This window comes from Humulus lupulus, chromosome 5 (genome assembly GCF_963169125.1).
Source record: "Humulus lupulus chromosome 5, drHumLupu1.1, whole genome shotgun sequence".
NCBI lineage: Eukaryota > Viridiplantae > Streptophyta > Magnoliopsida > Rosales > Cannabaceae > Humulus > Humulus lupulus.
Genome location: NC_084797.1, coordinates 137,009,834 through 137,033,994, shown reverse-complemented (window position 1 = coordinate 137,033,994; position 24,161 = coordinate 137,009,834). Strand labels below are relative to the sequence as shown.

General features: G+C 36.9%; 1 non-coding gene across 1 annotated transcript; it reads right to left on the bottom strand.

Moving 5' to 3' along the window:
- Positions 1–2,301: 2,301 nt before the first annotated feature.
- LOC133780967 (small nucleolar RNA R71) lies at positions 2,302–2,408 on the bottom strand. Its single transcript, XR_009869770.1, has one exon. It is a non-coding gene; the product is annotated as a small nucleolar RNA R71 (small nucleolar RNA).
- Between the last annotated feature and the right edge of the window lie 21,753 nt (positions 2,409–24,161).

Below are 24,161 nucleotides of genomic sequence, written 5' to 3'. Positions count from 1 at the left end.
AGCTTGATGGGGCCTTCAAAATCAAGATTTTCATGAAAAAATGATTTTTCTCAATGGTTGATCGATAGTTGCTTGATGATACTCCATCTGATTCTTGCAAGAGGCATAATTTTTCACTCGGGTGTCCGTTTGGGTGATTTTTTTCTTTGAATTTGAATATTGATTTAAGATATACATGTTTAAACTGTTTATATACACATTTGAGAAGTGTAAAGTTTGAAAAATAATATATAAAAATGCAAACATACTGATAAATGAGTTTTAGGCTCGTTTATGGTCTAGGTTTTAGGTTGGTTTTCGTTAGTTTAGGGTTATTTTATTGCAGAATTATTCTCGTTTGTTCATGTTTCAGGTTTTCCATGATAATTTGGTGAAAAGAGTGGAATGAAGAGAAAGTTGAAGAAAACGGAGTTAATTTGGAGAAAATCATGTTTTTTGGGAGCAATATGTCTGCGTTTTGATACTATCAATAGTGCTACATCGCTATCAAAGTGGCGCCACAGCGCTAGGAAGGATATGATGGAGCCTGTTAAATCTGTAAGTAGCGCCCCAGCACTACAAAGAAAGCGCTACAGCGCTATCAAGACCAGTAGAGCAGCGCCCCAGCGCTATATCAAGGGTGCTACAGCATTAGTGAAACGGTTTTGAGTGCATTTTTGGCTCTGACTATAGCGCTACAGCGCTTAATACATAGCGCCACAGTGCTATAAACGCGTTTTTCAGATTTTTAGCCACTTTTTAAGGGCAAAACGGTCTTTTCACTTGGGAACCTTGGAAAACTATTTAAGGATCATTATTCTGTTATTTTTTATAAGCAGTTTTAGTTTGAAAAACCCTAGATTTAGAAAAGGATGTTGTTATTAGTTTTCTTTTCATCTGAATTCTTTAGGTTATTTTCTTATGAATAATTATTTGAAGTTTATTTTCATCATGTTATCTATGAACTAATTTCTTTTATCTAGGGATTAATGTAGTCACTGAAATTTCTATTTAATTTTATTATGATATTCTATTGATACTTCTTCTCTATTCTAATCTATATGATCTGTGTTTAATGCTGGTAAATACTTTATCACTATTTACTTGATTTAATGGTTTTGATACAAAATTCGAAATATGAGAATTCAATATGCTATCATTATATAAACATAGGTTGCATATTGGACGAAAGTACCTGTATGACTTGTGTAGCAATTAGGGTTCTTTGCTTAATGCCTTCTATATGTTCAAGTTTATCGCAGAAATATAGAAAACTTGCATATAGATTGAGATCTTATATCTTGAAAAATAATAGGAATCCATTATATTAACCTACTATTAGAATAGGAAGAAGAGATTTAGAATTGATTAGTAAAATTAATATAATGAAAAGCTGATGAAATTAATTCCTAGGCTTTTTAGTATTGATTTTGAATTAGTTGATTCATTGTTTTGCTTATAGTTATTTAAATTATGTTCATAATTTAGAGTATTCATTTTTAATTTTAATTATTCATTTAAGTTTAAATTCACCAAATAGAAAGTTAAAGAACAATTAGTGGTATTTGGAAAATAGTATTTGTGGGATCGATACTCTACTTATCATATATTACTTGAATTGACCACGTATACTTGCGTGCTAATTTTCACAGATCAAGTTTTTGGCACCGTTGCCGGGGACTTAATTTTCAATATCACTGTTAATTATTGTTTGTTCTAATTTGATTTTTTATTTTATTTTTATTTAACATTTATTTGGATTAAGGTTCTATTGTGTTTTATAAATTGTTGGTATATGTGAAGAAATAGACAAAAGAAGAATATACCAATAGATTTGGAAATTGAAAATACGTGCAGACAGAATTGGAAGGCGAAGTAAAGATTGGAGTTTACCATGGCTAACAATTTGGGAAACGATGGTAATAATGTTGCAGAGGTTCCAAGGGAACAAGGACCAAGAACTTTGAGAGACTATGTACTTCCTACTGTTACAGGAATGCATTCATGCATCAGACCTCCAACCATTACTGCAAATAATTTTGAGATTAAACCAGCAATTCTTGAAATGGTCCAATCAACTATTTAGTTTCGAGGTATCCAACAGAGGATCCCAATTTACACATAGCTAATTTTCTGGAGTTATGTGCTACGTTCAAGATGACTGGGGTGAGCGATGATGCTATAAGATTGAGGCTATTCCCATTTTCACTAAGGGATAGGGCGAAGAGTTGGTTGATATCCTTACAGGCAAATTCTATCACTACATGGGAGGAGTTAGCTCAAAAGTTCCTTGCCAAGTTCTTTCCTCCAGCGAAGGCTGGAAAACTAAGGTAAGAGATCAATAATTTTTATCAGATGGAAGGGGAGTCATTGTATGATTCTTGGGAGCGATTTAAGGAGTTGTTAAGGAAGTGTCCACATCATGGTATAGAAAAGTGGATGTTGGTGCATAATTTTTATAATGGACTGAATGTAACAACTAGAACAATTATAGATGCTGCGGCGGGAGGTGCTTTTATGAGTAAGAGTGCTAATGAGGCGTATGAGCTACTAGAAGAGATGGCGATGAATAATTATCAATGGCCAACTGAAAGGGGACAACCAAACAAGGTGGCTGGAATGATGGAATTGGACGCTATATCAATGCTTACAGCTCATGTAGCAGCCTTGACAAAGCAACTATAAAAGACTACACTCCCATCTCAAGCTATGCAAGTTCAAAACCTGTGTGAATTGTGTGGTACAACCCATCCACCCAACCAATGCCCTGCACTAGATATGAATAACACGCATATGGAAGAAGTTAAAGCTATAGGGAATTACCCGAGAGAACCCAATAATCCCAATTCCATGACCTACAACCCAGGTTGGAAGAACCATCCTAATTTTTCATGGTCCAATAATCAAAACACTCAACAACCTTACCCTCCACCTCAGCCACAATATCAACCTCCCCAAAATAAACCACCATATCAATAGCAACATGCATACCAACAACCTCCACCTGGATATTATCAACCACAAAATAGACCACTACACCAAATGCCAATGAAACCAGATGAACCCCAACCTGATGCATTCAACCAATTTATGACTGAAACCAGGGCGTCCAAAAGGAGTTTGGAGACTCAAATAGGGCAGTTGGCTACTTTAATGTCTAATAGAGCTCAAGGAAATTTTCCTAGCACTACAGAAGTTAATCCTAAAGTACAATTTCAAGCTATTACTTTGAGGAGTGGAACACAGTATGAAGAGCCAAAGAAGAATCAGTCAGAAGAAGAAGGAACACAGTATGCCGCTTTCTGTGTTCATAAGATTGAAGCTTGGGGAAGCAAGACCTACAACAGGACTCTGCAGTTGGCAGATAGATCAATAGCACATCCTCAGGGTATTATTGAAGATGTTTTGGTAAAAGTGGACAAGTTCATCTTCCCAGCAGATTTTATTGTACTTGATATGGAGGAGGATGCCAACGTCCCAATCATTCTTGGAAGACCATTCTTAGCCACAGGACGAGCTTTAATTGACGTACAAAAGGGGGAGTTAAGGTTGCGAGTCCAAAATGAGGAAATAAGTTTTAATGTTTTTGCAGCAACTGCAATTCCTACCTGTTGTAGAGTTGATGTGGTGAATGATTGTCAAGATTCAATTGGTAAAAAGAAGAAGAAGGCCAAAGAACGATTTCGAACAGTTCAACTTCGTATGAAAAGATTATTGTGTGGCAAGTTTGAAGGTTTCGATGACATTGGGGATAATTTCAATATTCTCAATAGTGGAAGGGAATTCTCCTCGTATGACACGATGGCTCTCAAGGATGCAAGGGGTGGCCACCACCTCCGCCATCCCGAACTCAAGCCCCCTCCACCTCCGCCATACTGACGTGGCGTGCTTTTTGAGGTAAGTCTTCTTTCCTTACTCTTCACTTCACATTGGGGAAAATGTTCGGTTTTTAAGTTTGGGGGAGAGATTTATTTATGGTTTTCTTTGTTGCATTTTTTGTTTGTTTGTTTGTTTTTAATTTTAATCCGTTGTTTGTTTGGAGTCATGTTTTAGAGTATAAACTAAGTTGACAATAATGGCCATTTCAATCTGATTAACTGTTTTGTAGTATAATCCAAAGGAAAAATTGTTGTGCTTCTAAATTAATCTGTGTGCTTCTAAATTAATCTGTGTGCTTGGTTAGATTACTTTGTTTTTCACTGTGATTTGTTGACATCAGAGATCTATTGCATACATTGAAAATGTTTTACTTGAGTTATTTTATGCATGTCAAATTTGGATTGTGGATTGAAAAGTTTGAAAAATTCTAGAACCTGCTTGGCTACTATTTGAGATGAAATTTGAAACAGTGCACATTTAGGAAAATGATATAGGCCATTTTTGGACTGGTTGTGCCTTTCAAGCTAACCCTATTAAAGTTTATCCTTAGTCAACCCTTTCGAGCTTTATAACCATTTTCTTGATTAACACATTCTTTTGAGCCTAACTGTAAAATGAAATACCATTTACTCTTTTTGACCCATACCATGAGCATATAATCATTATATGAGGGGAGTGAATGTGTAAGGAGATGCTGGTATTATGTGTTATTCAGGAAATTACTTTTGATTGAGAAAGATAAAAAATAAAAAAATAAAAAGAGAAAAGAAAGTGAAAAGTGATTATGCTCCCAAATAATTATTTATTGAAAAATCAAAGTTTGGGGGAGTTTATTGAAAAAAAATATAAACATTCTCAATCATTGCACAGAAAAAGGGGTAACAAGGGATGAGTGGTGTGCATTTGTTGGGAAAGCTTGTTTAATGGAATGCTTGTGGTATGATTAAGCCTAAAAACTGTCTCTTTGTCCACCTATACCTAAGCCTTCTATTTCAACCCTTATAAAGTCCTATTGATTCTTATTTGTGCATTTGTTTATATTAATGGAGAATAGTAAGTGATGCAGGCATATGGAATACTTGAGTTTGTGGTTAGTTGGTGAGAATTTGATGTGCATAAAGTAGTTCAATTATTTTATTTGCAAGTTATGAGTAAATGATCTTTGATGTTGAGAAATTGCAGTTAATTGTGAAGTGGTTAAGACTGAAAATCTAGATTAAAGTTTAAATTGCATGATTGTTTTTCCTGAGAATTATATATGCATAACAGTCTTGAGTGTTTGAATTGGTTAGTTATGTCAACTTGTTTTGTTAGGTCTGAGTCTAGCTAGATTATTTACTCAAGGGCGAGTAAAGGTTAAGTTTGGGGGAATTTGTTAGGTTCATTTTAGGTTTGTTTTAGAGATTGTTTTATGTTATGTTTTTAGTTATTTAGGATTGTTTAGCGCAGATTTATGCTTGTTTTCTTCTTGTTTCAGGCTTTAATGGTCAAGTGCATAATATGGAGTGAAATGAGAAGAAATATGTTAAATATGATAAATAAGATGGATTTCGTGTTGATTGTGGAGTTTCAAGACATTATGTGTGGAAAATACTACATTGAAGATGCTCAACACACGTCGTTTATGCTCTATAACGCAAGTCTGAGACTTCAAGCCGCATTTTGACCATGATTTATTCACTTTCTGGAAACACTTCTAGAAATAGAAGTTGTATATATTTCTCTTATCTTTCCATATCTTTTTGAATCATTCAATTCAAAGTTATATCGAAGGAGTTATGATCAAAATACGAGGAGCTGACGCTGCAGGCTGTTCGAACCGAGTTTTGTCGATTCTGACTTTAGCGCTACAGCGCCATAATAAGAGCGCTACAGCGCTAGTGCACCAGATTTTGAGGTATTTTTCCACTGTTAATAGCGCTACAGCGCTAGAGACGCGATTTTGACATATCTGATCACTTTTTGATGGGCAATTGGGTCTTTTCACGTGGGGATTTGGTAGGGATTTTTGGAGAAACATATGTGCGACTGAAAGAGAGCTGAATGGGGGGACGACGGCTGGGAGTTAGAAAACCATCTTGGAGGATTCATCCCTTAGTTTTTTATCTTTTTCTTTAAAATTTTATGTTTGTAATTGAATTATCTTATTGCTAGAATGAATATCATGGGCTAAATTCTTTTTTAAGGCTTTTATGTGAATCTTTTGGAAACCCTTGTTATGGTTTAATGAAAAATTGATGTTCTTCTTCATCTCTTTCAATTCCTTACAATCTGTGTTAGTTGTGCGATTATTGATTGATCACCTCTAATTGCTATTTCATGAATCAAATTGAAATCTGAAAAGTGAAATTTGATATGCTTTGATTGTTTGGATGCAAATTTAATTTAGAACGAAGGTATCTAGATTGTTTGCCTATTTTTTCTGAGTTGCGTGGTTAATGCCTTCTACATGATTCAACTTACCATAGAAATATAGGAAGTTGTCATTTAGATTGAATTTCAAAAATCTTGACCAGATTATGAATTGTTTTTGCAACTTATTCTTGAATAGGGAGAAGGGGATATAAATTATTGCATTAGGAAATAAAAGAGTGGAAAATAGAGGATCATAATTGTCCTAATTTCATTTTCTCTGTTATTTTCTGTTTAAATTTTCATTGTGTTTCGTTAGTATTTTTCTTTGTTTGAAATCTCTGAAATCGTTCAATCAAATAGAATTAAAAAGATTAATTGATTGGTAATTGATAAATCAGTCCTTGAGGACGATACTTGGTTTTTACCATTTTATTATGAATTGCGACTGTGTGCACTTGCATAGCAAAAATATCGCAACATTAAGTCTGCACCCTAACATGTAATGCAATATAGGGCTGTGCCCTGCAATCACACTATGGGCCCATGCCCTGTCCTACGGGTGCTATAGTTTTCTTACCTGTTAATTTGATAGGTTTCATCACTTGACTCCTTGAGCACGATCCCACTCGAGCCCTAGCGCACACCTAAACACAGCCATAGGTCAAAGTCATCACCGAACCTCAAGTCCAAAAACCTAGCCTCGGGACCAATCTCGAGCCCCCCGGGAAGTCCTAGATCCACAAAACAAGATGGTAGAATCGAACCCCGAACCCTAGGTCAAAATCCCTTAAAAATAACCCAAAAACCCCTTTCTGGGAACAGGGTAGCGCTACAACGCTCAAAAGAGAGCGCTATAGCGCTACAAGCAGAACCACACCACCCAGAAACAGGGCCTAGCGCTACAACGCCCAAAGACTAGCGCTGTAGCGCTAGTTGCAGGCAAGCAACACCAGTTTTCTTTTTCTGCGATTTCTTTGAGCCAATCTCAACCCAAACTTCCCCAAATCTTTACAAAACTCAAAATCAAGCTTATAAACACTCTCCACTCATCCCAAGCATCCCCAAATCTCAAAACCCAAGCTCATGCATCCCAAATCTCAAGATTCACAATAGATGAACCCTAAACCCAGAAATTCAGTCAAACATCAAGTTAAAGGCTTAGAATTCATACCGTTGATGCAAATTTCGACTTTGATTCAACTCCTAGACCTCCTTAGCTTGCTCTTCTCAAATCTTGCCCAGAAATTCCCTTAAGATTCCCATCAATCCAGCTCAGATACACAGCCCAAACCAGTGAAAACCCAAAACTGAAAACTCTAAAAATACTTACCTCAAACATTGATGTGATCTTGCTAATCCCTTGCCAAATCTTCAAGCCTAGCTTAGGATCCTTGATGCTCAGCCTATCCTAGCTCTCCTTTGAGCTTTGCCCCAAGAAATTTGAAGAGAAATGGTGCTAGAATCCTCAAACCGCCCCTTTTAGGAAAACCCTCTGTTTTTCTCTATTTTCTTTTTCTTCCTTTTTTCTTTCTTTTCCTTCAGATTTCTCACACTCTCTAACAATCCCACTCACTATATAAAGCCTCATTTAATCTATCTCTAAGAAGCCAATTGACCAAAATGCCCTCCCTATTAATTCTAAACCCTTTTGTCCATGTAGGGCCATTTTAGTCATTTTACCCAATTCCCGCTAATTCCTCAAGTGTCTCTAATATTTTCCCGTTGCTTCCCAATACCTGATAAATCACCAAATATGTATTCCTCATTATCAAAATTAATCTCAATATATTCTCTAAATTCCTGTTTATACCCCAGGCCCGCTCTGAGCCGGGTATAAATTCCCACCTGGACTTTTCCGCTAATCTGCTCTCTCTGGGATCGTCTCGAGTCACAAATCACAGATACATCCACATCACAATGTGGTCTCAACAATCAGCACATATCAATACAGTTATGCCAAAAATGGCCAAAATTACAATTATGCCCTTCCAACACAATCAGGGCCTACATGCATACTAATACACATAGTCATGCATCTCAAATAGTCAAATAGTCATATAACATGCTTTAAATCATAACCATGCATTTTACTCAATAAAGTCACAAATAAATCCCAATATGCCCTCCAGGCACACTAATCAAGGCCCTTAAGCCTTAATAGCGAATTTGGGGTCGTTACAATCATCTTAGAATTCCATATCCACAAAGGCTTCGTAAGCATAATCTGGATAAGCAGTTTGCAAAGTTTTTAAAGGTGTTCAAGAAGCTACATATTAATATACCATCCGGAGAAGCATTAGAACAGATGCCCAGCTATGTGAAGTTCATGAAGGAGATTCTGTCTAACAAGAGAAAGATTAGTCATTATGAAATAGTAGCGTTAACAGAAGAGTGTAGTGCTATATTGCAAAGGAAACTTCCTCAAAAGTTAAGAGATCCTGGTAGTTTTACTATTCCATGCACGATTGGGGAGTTTCAATGCAAGCATGCACTTTATGATTTGGGGGCAAGTATTAATTTGATGCCTTTGTCGGTATTTAGTAGACTTGGTTTGGGTGAAGCTAGGCCAACCACAGTAACATTGCAAGTGGCTGATAGATCTATGAAGTATCCACGTGGTATTATAGAAGATGTGTTGGTGAAGGTGGATAAGTTTATATTTCCAGCTGATTTTATAGTTCTTGACATGGATGAGGATAAGAATGTTCCTATTATTTTGGGGAGGCCATTTTTAGCAACTGGGCAAGCATTGATAGATGTGCAAAGGGGAGAGTTAAGGCTAAGAGTACAAGGGGAAGAAGTAGTATTTAATGTGTTCAAGGCTATGACTTATCCTAAAGCAAGTGATAATTGTTTCTCAGTGGATGTGGTAGAAGAGGTAGTAGGGAGAAGAAAGTTAATTGAAGATCCTCTTGAAATTAGTCTTAAGTTGATGACATAGATGGTGAGGATAGTGAAGAGGCGTTGAGCTATTTGAAGTGGATACAATCATATGGGTCGTGGAATCATTAAAAGTTTGAATAATTGGGCGAGGGACTGGAAAGACCATTACCATCAATTTTGAAGCCACATGTGTTAGAATTGAAGGCTTTACCAAAACATCTATGCTATGCTTATCTTGGGGAGAAAGAGACTCTTCCAGTCATAGTTTCATCATTTCTTTCGAAAGTAGAGGAGGAGAAGTTGTTGAGGGTATTAAGGGCTCATAAAATTGCCATAGGTTGGACTCTTGCTGATATAAAAGGAATAAGCCCATCGACAGTTATGCATAGAATTTTGATGGAAGAAGATGCTAGACCAACTATTGATGCTCACCAAAGACTTAATCCAACAATGAAAGAAGTGGTGAGGAAAGAGGTCTTGAAATGGTTAGATGCTAGAGTGATTTATCCTATTTATGATAGTGCTTGGGTAAGTCCAGTACAAGTAGTAACTAAAAGGGTGGCATGACCATGGAGAAGAATGAGAGTAATGAATTGATTCCAACAATGACTATGACGGGTTAGAGGATATGTATAGATTACCGGAAGTTGAATAAGGCAACTAGGAAAGATCATTTTCCTTTGCCTTTTATTGATCAGATGTCTGATAGGTTGGAAGGCATAACTACTATTGTTTTCTAGATGGGTACTCAGGTTATCATCAAATTGTAATTGCACTAGAGGATCAAGAGAAGACAACTTTTACATGTCCTTATGGTACTTTAGCTTTTAGAAGGATGCCATTTGGGCTATGCAATGCACCAGCCACATTTTAACGGTGTATGATGGCGATATTATCTTACATTGTTACAGAAAGGTTAGAGGATTTTTTTCGAGTAACAGCGCTAGGCATAGAGAGCTATGGAGCTAATCTCATAAGCAAAAAAAACAAAATTTGAAACAGCTATCAGCACTACAGCGCTGCTTCAAGAGCGCTACGACGCTATACTCAGAGAGATTTGCCCAGAATCCTTGTAGCGCTACAGCGCTGAGTCCCATCATTTTTTTAAAAGGAGGTTAAACTTTAATTTTTTTCCCCCAAATCCTCATTTCCTTTTCGTTCTTCCGTGTTCCCTCTATCCCAACACCCCAAAACCTCCATAGATCCTCCATTCCAGCCTCTCTCCAAAAAATCTCATCCTATCTTCCACTTATCTTCTTCATTTTCTCTTCTGTCTTAGTCATTTTGACCATTGTTCAATTTCTTACCTCTAAAATCAATTTCAATTTTTGAATTCCATTTTGGAACCCTAAAAATCCAGAGTTTTAATTTCTTGAAGAATATTAAAATTTTCAAGGGACTTTACTCAATCAAGCACAAGGAAGACCATTTCAAGGGTTAGTAAGTGTTTTCAATCCCATTTATTTCAAGATTCTTGCTGCATTTGGGGTTGGGTACATGGGTTGCTTGCTTTTGGTGGAATTTAGTTTTTGCTGCTGTGATTTGGAGAATTTGGGTATTGTGTTCGATGAAATTGAATTTATAGGGTGGTTGTGAAGAAGGAAAGTGTTTATTTTAAGGGGAGGTGCTGTAAAAAAAATTCTAGGTTTGGGTGTTGTTGAGAGTCTAGACAATGGCTCCTACAAGTAGAGCGGGAAGGTCTAAGGATAAGGGAAAAGGCCAAGCTTCTGCCTCCCAACAAAGGGATGATAGCTCGGAGCAGGAGTATGATGAAACTAGGTTTATAAATTTTCATGCTCAAGAGCGGTATGAAAATTTTGTGCGAAAAACCTTGATTCCGGAAACAAAAGTAGAATATTAATCTCACCCTTTTGATCATCAAACTTTTGAATTAGTTAGAGCTAATCTCGCAGCTCGGAAGTGGGACAATTTTGTTACAAAACTGGCGCAGGCAAATGTATCATTGTTTTATGAGTTCTATGTGAATTTAAGAGCTAAACACAATGATAAAGTTTTTGTTAGAGGTAAGCGAGTCCCTTTCACTGCTGAATCCATTAATAAGGTTTTCAATGACCCGCATATAAAAGAGCAAGAGGAGAAATATACAAGATTTTTGAAGGGATATATAGATTATAATGTTGTGGCTGAAAAGTTATGCTTTGAAGGTGCTCCTTGGAATATATCTGGCTCTTTACCTAAGAGTATCGCGTCATGTCAATTGAATATTAAGGCCAGATTTTGGGCTTTCTTTGTTTATGCTCGGTTCATGCAGTAAGTCATGTGTCTGACATGACTAAGGATCGAGTACTTCTGATGTATGAATTGATGACACGGATGACTATTAATATGGGTTTGTGGATTAAAGAAAATATAGAGTTCATTGAAAAGGGCCACACCATTGGAGGTTTGGGCCATGGATTTGTCATCACAATGTTATGCTATAAGGCTGGAGTTCCTAAGTTAGTTACTGATATTTATCAGTCGTTGCAGCAACCTTTGTCGATTACTTTGATGGAGGATTATCCCGAACCTGCTCTATATGTGCCACAGGCTAGGAAAAAGGGTAAACGTCGTGTGGAAACGGAGTTGGAAGAAGAGGTTGATCTAGTGTCGGTGAGGGTAATAGTGATAAGTTAGATTATCTTATCCAACAAAATCAGTATATGGTTCAGCAGTAGCACATGATGAATCAATACATGGGCCAACGGTACGAATACGAGGTGAACCATGTGGCTCGCTTAAACAACTTGGTGAGTCAGTGGTCTATAAACGAGGTGGATCAAACTTATTTTGCTCCACACCACCGTATCCACTGTATTCTCTGTTTTACTCTCCACCTCCGCCTCAGTCATTTGCTGGATTTCCAGAACCACAGCTTCCGTCATCTCAACCTTTCGAGGGACCTTCGTCCTAGCCGCCACAACCGCCATACTGATGTGGCTGGTCAGGTAAGTCTCGATTCTCATTCTTTTTGTACTTTAACATTGGGGACAATGTTCGATTTTAAGTTTGGGGGAGAGATTTATTTCTGGTGTTCTTTGATGCGTTTGTGTTTTACGGTTTGTTTGTTTTTTATTTTCGTTAGTTGTTTTGAGTCATGTTTTAGAGTGTAAATTAAGTTGATGATAGTTGCCATTTTGATATGATCATATGTTGTATAATCCAAAGGAAAAATTGATGTGCTTCTGAAACAATATGTGTGCTTGGTTAGATTACTTTGTTTTTTTTATTGTGATTTGTTGACATTAGAGATCTATTGCTCATAAATTGCAAAAGTTATAATTGAGTTATTTTATGCATGTCGAATTTGGATTGTGGATTGAGAAGATTGAAATAAATTCTAGAACTTGTTTGCTTACTATTTGAGATGAAATTTGAAACAATGAACATTTTGGGGAAAGGATATAGGCAATTTTTTTTGGACTGGTTGTGCCTTTCAAGCTAACCCTATTAAATTTTATCCTTAGTTAACCCTTTTGAGCCTTATAACTGTTTTCTTGTTAACACATTTTTTTGAGCCTACCTGTGAATTGGGTTACCATTTACTCTTTTTGACCCATACCATGAGTATGAAAATTATTATATGAGGGGAGTGAATGTGTAATGGGATGTTTGTAATATGTGTTATTCATAAAATTACTTGTGATTGAGAAAAAACTAAAGAAATAAAAGGAAAAGAAAGTGAAAAATGATTATACTCCCAAACAATTATCTATTGAAAAAGAAAAGTTTGGGGGAGTGTATTGAAAAAAAAATTATTCTCAATCATTGTACAAAAAAAAGAGGTAACAAGGGATGAGTGGTGTGAAATTGGTGGGAAAGTTTGCTCGTCGTATGATTAAGCCTAAAAATTTCTCTTTATCTACCTATACCCAAGCCTTTTATTACAACCCTTATAAAGTCCTATTGATTCTTGTTTGTGCATTTGTTTATATTAATGGAGAATAGTAAGTAATGCAGTCATATGGAAATATTTGGTTATGTGGTTAGTTGGTGAGAATTTGATGTGCATAAAGTGGTTCAATTATTATATTTGCGAGTTATGAGTAAATGAGCTTTGGTGTTGATAGATTGCAGTGAAAGGGTGAAGTAATATTGACTGAAAATCTAGATTAATGTTTTAAATAGCATGATTGTTTTTCCTGAGAATTATATGTGCATAGCAGTCTTGAGTGTTGGAATTGGTTAGTTATGTCAATTTGGTTTGTTTAGGTTTTAGTCTAGTTAGATTCTTTACTCGAGGGCGAGTAAAGGTTTAGTTTGGGGGAGTTTGATAAACAAGTTTTAGGCTCGTTTATGGTCTAGTTTTTAGGTTGGTTTTCGTTAGTTTAGGGTTATTTTATTGCGGAATTATGCTTGTTTTTTCATGTTTCAGGTTTTCCATGATAAATTGGTGAAAAGAGTGGAATGAAGTGAAAGTGGAAGAAAACGGAGTTAATTTGGAGAAAATCGTGTTTTTCGGGAGCAATATGTCTGTGTTTTGATACTGTCAATAGCGCTACAGCGCTATCAAAGTGGTGCCACAACACTAGGAAGGATATGATGGAGCCTGTTAAATTTGTAAGTAGCGCCCCAACGTTTCAAAGAAAGTGCTACAGTGCTATCAAGAATAGCATAGCAGCACCCCAGCGCTATATCAAGGGCGCTACAGTGCTAGTGAAACGGTTTTTAGTGCATTTTTGGCTCTGACTATAGCGCTACATCGCTCAATACATAGCGCCACAGTGCTATAAACGCGTTTTTTTTATATTTTTAGCAACTTTTTGAAAGAAAAACAGTCTTTTCACTTGGGAACCTTGGAAAACTATTTAAGGAACATTAATCTGTGATTTTTGATAAGCAGTTTTAGTTTGAAAACCCCTAGATTTAGAAAAGGCTGTTGTAATTAGTTTTCTTTTCATCTGAATTCTTTAGGTTATCTTCTTATGAATAATTATTTGAAGTTTATTTTCATCATGTTATCTATGAACTAATTTCTTTTATCTAGGGATTAATGTAGTCACTGGGATTTCTATTTAATTTTATTATGATATTCTATTAATACTTCTTCTCTATTGTAATATATATGATCTTTGTTTAATGCTGGTAAATACTTGATAACTATTTACTTGATTTAATGGTTTTGATTCAAAATTCGAAAGATGAGAATTGAATATGCTATCATTATATAGACATTGGTTGCATATTGGACGAAAGTACCTATATGACTTATGTAGCAATTAGGGTTCTTTGCTTAATGCCTTCTATATGTTCAAGTTTATCGCAAAAATATATAAAACTTGCATATAGACAGAGATCTTATATCTTGAAAAAGAATAGGAATCCATTATATTAACCAACTATTAGAATAGGAAGAAGAGATTTAGAATTGATTAGTAAAATTAATGGAATGAAAAGCTGATGAAATTAATTCCTAGGCTTTTTTGTATTGATTTTGAATTAGTTGATTCATTGTTTTGCTTATAGTTATTTAAATTTTGTTCATAATTTAGAGTATTCATTTAAGTTTAAATTCACCACATAGAAAGTTAAAGAACAATTAGTGGTATTTGGAAAACAGTCTTCGTGGGATCGATATCTACTTATCATATATTACTTGAATTGACCACGTATACTTGTGTGCTAATTTTCACAGATCACATACCTCATGTTTAAGACATGTTTTGGTATGTTTTCAAGTTTTAAACTTTACAAATGTGCATATTCACGTCTAAAACATGAAGATCTTGAAAATACCCAAATTTAAATAAAAATTTCACTCCAAACGAACACCCGAGTGAAAAATTATGTCTCTTGCAAGAATCGCATCGAGCACCATCAAGCAGTATCGAGCCCCCATCAAGCAGCCATTGAGCAAAGTCGATTTTTCTTGAAAATCTTGATTTTGAAGGCCCAATCAAGCTAGCATCGAGCACCATCGAGCAATATTGACCTGGGCATGATTTTTGGGTTTTTTTTTCAAATTTAAAACTTTAAGATTTGCAGAAAATCAATCTTGCTCGATGGTGCTCGATGCTAGCTCAATTGTGTTGGGATTAGTTCCTTTTAAAGCATATGTGTTGAACAATATTTTATGAAATGAATCTTCAACATATAATTATTGTTTATTATTATTGATAGAATAATATTATATGAATATCAAAAAAAATTCAAATTCGTTATTGTGACTACAATCTTGTATTGGTACGAGAGCATTAAGATTGTAGGGAACAAATTAAAATAGCTCACAGTAAAACAAAGTTATATGAAATCTTTGGATTAAATACTGTAAGTACGGTTCACTAGTATTATGAAAACATGTAATCTAGATCTGAATTACTGATGTAGTAGGACATCTTAGTGGAGGTACTTTGTATAAAATACTTAATAATATCGTTTACTTTATAAGTATTAATTTAACATATCAATAAGATGATCATATACAAATTGATCTTAATCCTGAAGTTATTATGAACTCTTGTTTATGTCAGATGAGTTATTTGATTAACTTGTTATGGTTTGTCAAAATGATCAGGCTGAAAACTTTTATTTTGGGAACTCATTGATGTAAATGGTTGGGGACATAATATACAAATACGGAATCTATACCTTTCCGAGAGGAATTGAATAATTTTTATCTTAAGGGTTGGCTTTTGGAACTGAAAGGTTATTGAGCCCAAATTCAAAAATCATTTTATGAATTAACCTTCACTAGTAAAGTTAATGGTACTTAAGAAAACAAGATATAATTAAAGAGGTTAAATGGTAATTAATTCCTACTTTACTTATGAACTATTAATAGAGAATTGAATTGTGTGTAGTGATTAAATCGATGGACATTTTTTATATTTAAAAGTACTCAATAAATAAATGTCTTTAATTACATGAGTGCAATCTCATATTTTTAGTGGAATAATATTGAGATTGTTAAATTAAGGTTATTATATTAGAGAGTTTTAATTAATAATCTAAATTTATTGGAGCTTGAAATTATAGGTCCTCAAGATGGCTCTATCAACATTATTCAAGGTAAGAGTTGAAATCGGGAAAAATCAAGGAAAAGACATATTTGGAAGAAATTTGTTCTTCAGGATCAAATATGTAATTGAGACAAATTATTTAATTAATATATAAATTTTTTAAATTGGTATTTTAATTAGAAAGGGAATTTTTGAAATTATAATATTAAATTAATTAGCAATTTAGAAAATGGCATTTAATTAATTAATTTTGAATTAATTAGTTTTAATTATTTAAATAATGTGAAAAGATATTTGTTTTATTTATTTAAATAATGTGAAAATATTTTTTTGATAATTCAAATTGAATTTGAATTTTAAATGATAATTATTTTTTAATTAATCTGATAAGATAAGTTATGAGGTTTAGATATTTTTGAACAAAAAAATATTAATTAATAATTAAAATAAAGTGGTTGAAACACATCCCTGAAATCAGGGATGTACTACGTTGAAGACTAGGTCTTGGATATTTCTTTTATTTATTGAATAATTAGTTTATAATTTGAATTATGAATTTTGAATTTAATTATTTTTTTTATAAATCTATCTGATAGAAATTAATTTCAAGAAGATTCAAAAGAATTCAAAGTCTTTCACACAGAGAAAATATCTTGTATTATTTTTCTCTATCGCTGAAAATTGTCTGTAAAGCGCCCTATTCTATTGTTTTGTAAAACGTCTCACAACTCATAAACAATTTAGAAAATACCACTTAATATATGAAATTCAGTGGGGCCTTGATAAAGCATGCAAGGAGGGCCCAATACTTTAAAATCAAAATAAAGTGTTCTTATGCATCGCTTAAAGAAAAATAAATTTAAGTCTCACTGATAGTATTAAAACTAAAGTCCATAACATGATTCCTAAAAACCCGGCGCTTATGTTGATCATTTATTCGTTCATAGGATACCCCACGCCATACACACCCAGACATCAGAATTCCCCACATCACAACGCATGCCAAAGAGAAACCATATTTATTACCTGAAATGGGGAAAGTAAAGGGGTGAGCTAAAAGTCCAGTAAGTAAGTACAAACAAATACAACAATATTCAAGGAAACACAATAAGAACATATTCATATCATAAAACTCATAACATATCATATCATAGTCATATCACATTCCTTTCTTAGTCATATCGTATCACCTTCATAATCATAATCATAGTCATACGCCATAACCATAACCATAACCATACACCGTAACCATACATCATAATCATACGTCATAACCATACATCATAATCATACATCATAAGCATACTCTTTGTGATCATGACGCCACAATTGTCCATGTCACATCTTGAGGTAACCAGTAAAAGCATAAAACTGGAAAGACCTCCTATGTGAGGTAAATAAGAGGCTCTGGTTCTTGAATAATCTCAGAGCATCCGCCCTATTGAGTTACGTCATATCCTTAGTAACTCATTTGTTGTATCTCATTCAGCACGCTAGCAACCATTTGCTTTTTCATACAACATACAAACATGAGCAATCCATTTCATATCAAAACAAAGGAAACACATGTTGCATCATATTCATCATAGCATCTCAAGATAGAATTCCATACTTCATATCACATGGTCCATCATCATACATAGCATATCTTTATCCTCATAACAAATCAATCTTACTATTTCATAGAATAAACATAGAAATTCTATCTAACTTCCTTACCTCGGGTCCGAGCAAAGAAAAAATGAGAAAACTTAACAACGAGCATATAATCATAATCAAATGTCGTCTCTTAGAATCATATAACAATACTCATGCCCAACACATATACCTACCCTACTTGTGCATGGGCAAGGCACACGTGGTACAAGTTGCCCAATAATTCCAAACATACACATTTTCAGATAAAATCATAAAATAATAATGTTAATTCTACCTATTGACCCTTCATGGTTACAAAGTAAAAATCATTTGATTGAACAATAGGCAAATATTTGAACGTAAAAATACATTTGCATGTGACATGTATATGTGGGAGCATTGTTAACGTTTTAAAACGATAATTCCTACATGCTTATTTCTTGCTTTTTTCAAATAATTTTAGCAAAATTATTACTTTACCATTATTTGTTTCTTAAAGTCCCAAAGTTTGATTAAACCATTTAATACATTATTATTACTTTATAACAATAATTCATTTAGCCTTTGCTTAATTTCTCATAAAATAATAATTTCATTCATTATTTTAAATTGCATAGGAAATAACAAAATTTATAGTCATTTTGAAATACTTAATAAATTTCTTGTTTCCTTTAGAAAAATATAGTCTTTCTAATTTTAATAAAAAATTATATGATTAAATGTGAGAATTTATAATTTAAAATGTGGAAAAATGTATTTTCATTTATAATATTTAAGACTTGTATTATTTTGGTGAAAGACTTAAATCTTAAACAAAACAATTATTTTAACTTATTAACACAAACTTTCAGGAACTATTTATTTTGTGTAAAATTATAAGTGAATTTAAAACAAAATATTTAAATAGAAAAAAAACTGCACCTAAATAAAAAAGTGAAACATCATATTTACATTTTAGAAAATATCACTATGAATATGGGAAAATTGTTAAAGAAGCAAGGCCCCCGAGAAGAGGGCCTCGCATACGTAGAGGGCTGAAGTCGCTGAAGACGCATGACACCTAAGAAAGAGGGCCTCGCTATGTTGTATGCCAACCATGTGTCAAATACCTTACGCCGAGGAAAGGAAGCATCTGAGAATGAAGGCCTCACCTCCTACACCTTGCGAAGTTCAAGCGCCTCGCGCAGCTACACCACCCATGCACGAGGTTGTGTGTCGAGGACAATACGCCCATGCGAAAGACCGTGTGAGGGCCTTGGTTCCTTGATGCATTAACATGGAGGAGAGCCTCGCTTGGCGAGGGAGAGCCTCACATAACGAGGACAGGCTAGGCTCACTCTGTTGAAGGCTCACTTAGTGAAGGCTTCAGTGAGCCTCGCACACCTCCAGGCACCACGCAGAGCCCCAGCGCCTCGTCATATTGCTCCGGACACAGCTACCTCACTTATGCACAAGACCATGCGAGGGCCTTGTGGCCCTGGTGTCGGGGCATTGAGGAGAACCTCTCTTAGTGAGGGCTTCATTGCCTCTCACGTACTCTCCATGCTAGGCCTCCCAAGTATACAAGGAGAATTAGTAAGGATGTCTCGCACTTAGCAAAATATAAGAGCTAAGATATATTTTAGAAATGTGAGAAGGACCATTAAGCACATGAACAAGTACGAGGTGTACGACCCTGAGGGAGCCAGAGGCGTGATTCTGACATCAATATTCGACAATTAGTGGTGGTACAAATTTGTACGAGGAGTGGTGCGTGATCTGCCTATCTCTGACCATGTACCAACAATCGACACCACTACCCTCTGCTCCACTACACCATGCACCATTACACTGACAATGTACGTATGTACGATCTTTTCCCATGGGACCACCTTGTATCAGAGGCCATTAGAGCCCATCTATATATAGGCTTCGACTCCTCAAACCAAGGGGTTGGAAAATTCTTTGTATGCTTAGAAAATTAAGGAATATACGATTTTTGCTCCATTGTAGTTATACATCTTTCTCCTTCAAGTTCTTTCTATCTTCTTTCTACATAGCTTTTGCAATATACTTTGAGTTTTCTGGTCTTATATTGTTGATGAGTTCTCACTGTCAATAGTTTGGCGCCGTCTGTGGGAAGAACAAGTATCAAGTATTCATTCTTTCATCAATTCCAACAGGGAAAAATGCCAAGGCGTTTGAAACGCCTACATCAACTACAAGATATTGAGGTCCACCTGAACAAAGAATAGGTGAGAGCCTCCATCAAAGACCCTCCACCACCTAAGCATGGAGATATGCCAGAGGAAAATCCTTCCCCAAGAAAGGAGAAGGAAGTATCATCCCCGACTGTCCAATCCGACGAAGGTCATCCAGAGCCACCAGCGCACCAACATCCTCGACCTCCGCTTGCACCACGCTCCGACCTCCAGGGTCTGGGTCCCTCTACACACAGGCTAGGCAAGAGTCCCCTGTTACACTCTGTGAGTTCCATCTCAAGGACTTGCTTCTATGAGGACGAGATACGCGAGTTATACAATAAGAACGAAGGTTGGAAACCACGCTAGAGAACATGCTCGAGGTTTTGAATGACCTTCTACGAGGGAAGTCGAGCATGCCCCTTCCCAGGCATAGACGACGGAAGAACCTAACTTTCCACTAGCAACACTCCCCAGACAAAGCACTATGAAGGACCTAGGCAGGCGAAGTACCACTAGGAACAAAGGCAGAGAGACAACACTGTCCATAAGAATGAAGCCGAAGTCACCTCTAAGGAAGCGCCCCCTGACCTAAGAGAAAAGCTCAATGGAAGAAGGTCAGAAGTAAGGACAACACCTCTTGTGGCCCCTCCGAAGGGCAAAGAGAAGAGAAAGGCCAACCCTTCAGATTTGAAGGACTCCTTGAATAAAAGGAGGCGAGAGCTGGACACCGAGATGAGAAGTCGTTGGAGTAAGATAGTCACGGCGTCTAGGGGGCACGTTGTCGATGAAGAGTTTGACTACGAATCACCCTTCACAAGCGAGATTCAAGTTGAACGACTCCCATCCAACTTCAAAGAGCCCCATATGACCCCTTATGAGGGCACTACAGACCCTAAGTACCACTTCGATGCCTTCAATGATTTAATGAAACTGAGAGGTGCCAATACCAGAGCAAGGTGCCATTGTTTTGCTGCCACGCTGAAGGGGCATGTGTACAAGTGGTTCAAGAGGCTGAGGCTGGGAACCATCAGGTCATGGTAAAAAATTTCCGATGAATTTCTCCAGCAGCACCATGCAGTGCGCGATTACACCATGCCAGGTCCTAGCCTCACTAACATAAAGCAAGGTGAAGGCGAAAGCCTGAAGAGCTATATCCATAGGTTCAACATGGAGGTAGCTAAGGTAGGAAGCTTGACTGGAGGATAACTCAAGATGGCAATCATGGCTGGAGTGCACCCAGGCAGTAAGCAATGGGATGATATGCTCAAAAGAGAGGTCTCCGACTTAGATGACTTCTATGAAAGAGCACAAAAGTACATTCATGTTGAAGATGGCCACGAGAACCTAAAGGCAGGAAAAAGTGAACCCCTTTTCAAGCCCTCAACCCATGAAGGCTCAAATGGTGCAAAGAAGAAAAGAGTGTATGAAGGGTCAAGGGACGACCACCAGAGAAAGCACGCACGTGAAGGTGAACCTAGGAAAAGGCCATACACCTTCTACACAGACCTGACAGATACCAGGGAGCATATCTTCCTCACAAATGAGAATAAGGTGCCCTTCAAAAGACCCCCGCAGATGAAGGGAGACCGATCCAAAAGGGACCCCAATAAGTATTGCCAGTACCACGATCATATTGGCCACACCACAGCGGAATGTACCCACTTGAAAGTAGAAATCAAGGAACTCATAAGTAGGGGGCACCTAGGCAGGTATGTAAGAGTGGAAAACCTAGGACTAGAGGATAAGCCATCCTATCCGTAGGCTCGAGAGCAAGCTCTAGAGGTGCAAGGAGAAGTAAGAACAATGTTCAGAGGTCCAGGATTCACAGGAGAGTCATGGAAGAGACGAGATAGATATTCCAAGGAAGCAAGACGAAGTCCACCACCGTGCACCATGAGCCTGGAGTAGCGACCCCCAAAGAACTTTAAGGGGGAAAATGATTCGATAACCTTCACAGAGGAAGATGTGCGAGGGGTACATTTCCCCCACAACGACGCTCTGGTGCTAACCATTTAACTGGATAATATGAGAGTGCATCGAGTCCTCATGGACAATGGTAGCACAGTAGATATCTTATATCACCCCGCATTGGAGAGGATGGGCTTGGGAGTCAGGAACTTAAAACCCTACCATACCCCTTTATATGGATTTACTGGGGACTCAGCACAACCTTTAGGAGCCATCAAGTTAGCCCTCACCATGGGGGAGCAACCCAGACAAACCACTGTCATGACGACCTTTGTTGTACTAGATTACGCTTAGGCTTTCAATGTGGTATTAGGGAGACCCTCCCTAAGAGAATTGAAAGCGATGACCTCGATATATCACCTGTCTATTAAATTCCCAACTTCTGGAGGGATAGCAAGAATAAAAGGAGAACAAAAGGAAGCAAGAGAATGTTATAATATCTCTCTCCGCATAGCAGCCAAGCCATGAGAACCCATGGCAATGGTGATACATGGAGGCGCAAATCCATATTCACACTTGGGGATGGATGGCATGGTCATACCACGAGCATGGGATGCTAAATATCTCAATGAATATTACCAGTAAGGCTTTCGCATCTACTGGAAGAATGTACATACCTTGTTTGTTCGCCTTATGTTAATTTCAGTAGTTAAAAATCAAAGAGGGTGCCCAGATAACCTCATAGTAGTTGCAATGTTGCCATGCATGCCTTTGTAGTCTGCTTGCTATCAATGAAAATATTTCCTATCTCGCATATTATATTCCTTCTATATGCATGCACCTATATAACAAATATGCACATATTCTCAAAATCTATGTGGGGAGCGAAACGATCAAAATGCCCAATGGAATGAATCCCACCAAGCACTTGGGGGGCAAAATAGGAGGCATTTATATTGCAACAAAAAAAGAAAAAAAAAAACTTGCAATGATTCTCTTGAGTTCATGAGGGTTTGCTACCCTTATGGATATCAAGGGAGCCAAAAGGTTCTATGGGGATAACCTTGCGACAAAGGCTAGATACCTCCACAAGGGGTGCGGTCTCAATGAGAACATCTGCTAATAAGCCTAGAGCATCACCTAGATTCATCAGGATTTGCTACCCTTACGAATGCCAAGGGAGCCAAAAGGTTCCATAAGGATAACCTCATGATAGGCTAATACCTCCACGAGGGGTAAGGCCTTAAGGAGGATGTCCACTGATAGCCTAGAGCGGCCACCAAGTCGTCTAGCCAAAAAAATGTCCGACAAGAGACGCTTGTGAAAAAAAAGTCAAAAGATTTCACGAGGGAAAAGTCCTAATAAAGGTTAATACCTCCACGAGGGGTAAGGCCTCAAGGAGAACATCCACTAATAAGCCTAGAACAGACACCAAGCCGTCTAGCCAAAAAGGTTCCTAAAGGAGACCCTTGTAAAAATAGTACTATGCATAATAACGATAAGGACGCTTCTCGCACAAAATAACAAGTGCACGCAAAGAATATAAAAGGATGCCAAGAACCCAAAGGGTTAACGTGTCCTTACAAGTATAGTCAAGGTGCACCAAAAAGACTATCATCATCAGCCCAATGAAGGCATAAGGAATTCATCAAAAAAACAAAAAGAGGGACTTATCAAAGTCCCTTACACATGATAACCAAAAGAGAATGACAAAGGATTAGAAGGCTAGTGCATCCTCGTAGTCAATATAAATGTTCTCCCAAATATATGCATAGCTGACGGGGCATGAAGGTTGGACACGTGGCATCATAGTGGAGGCATATGACCTTTTATTCTTGACATGTGGCATAAGCGTACAACAGTCAAAGAATCTGGAAAGAACACACTTGCCCAATGAATAACATTTGTTGCGCGGTGTGCTCCCCAGGAGAGCAGCTGCGCGGTGTGTCTACCAAAAAAGAGGCTGCTTGGTATGCTCTGCAAGAAACCTGATGTACCTGGTCGGATGAAGTCAGTTACATCCTTTTCACGCCTAATAGTTCACCTGAAAACTCGATCAAACTCCTGAAGAATAGGACTGCAACTACCCGCGAAAAGGAAGGGATATTTTGCAGCAGTGGCGGTGCAGGCACGACTTCCTGGGTGTTGGGGAACAGTATAAATACAAGTCTTCCACCACCGTGGAAGGGGTTCAGACTTTTAGCCTACCGACTAGCACAAAGAATATACCGACCAACTCGTTAGGAACACTTAGCAGAGATTTTTTCCATTCTGTATTGTTTTTACACTTAGAATCGTACCTGTTTTCACTGGTCATCTTGTGTAAACCTTTAAGATCAATACAAATTGAAGAGGAAGTAGGTCATTACCATCTTTT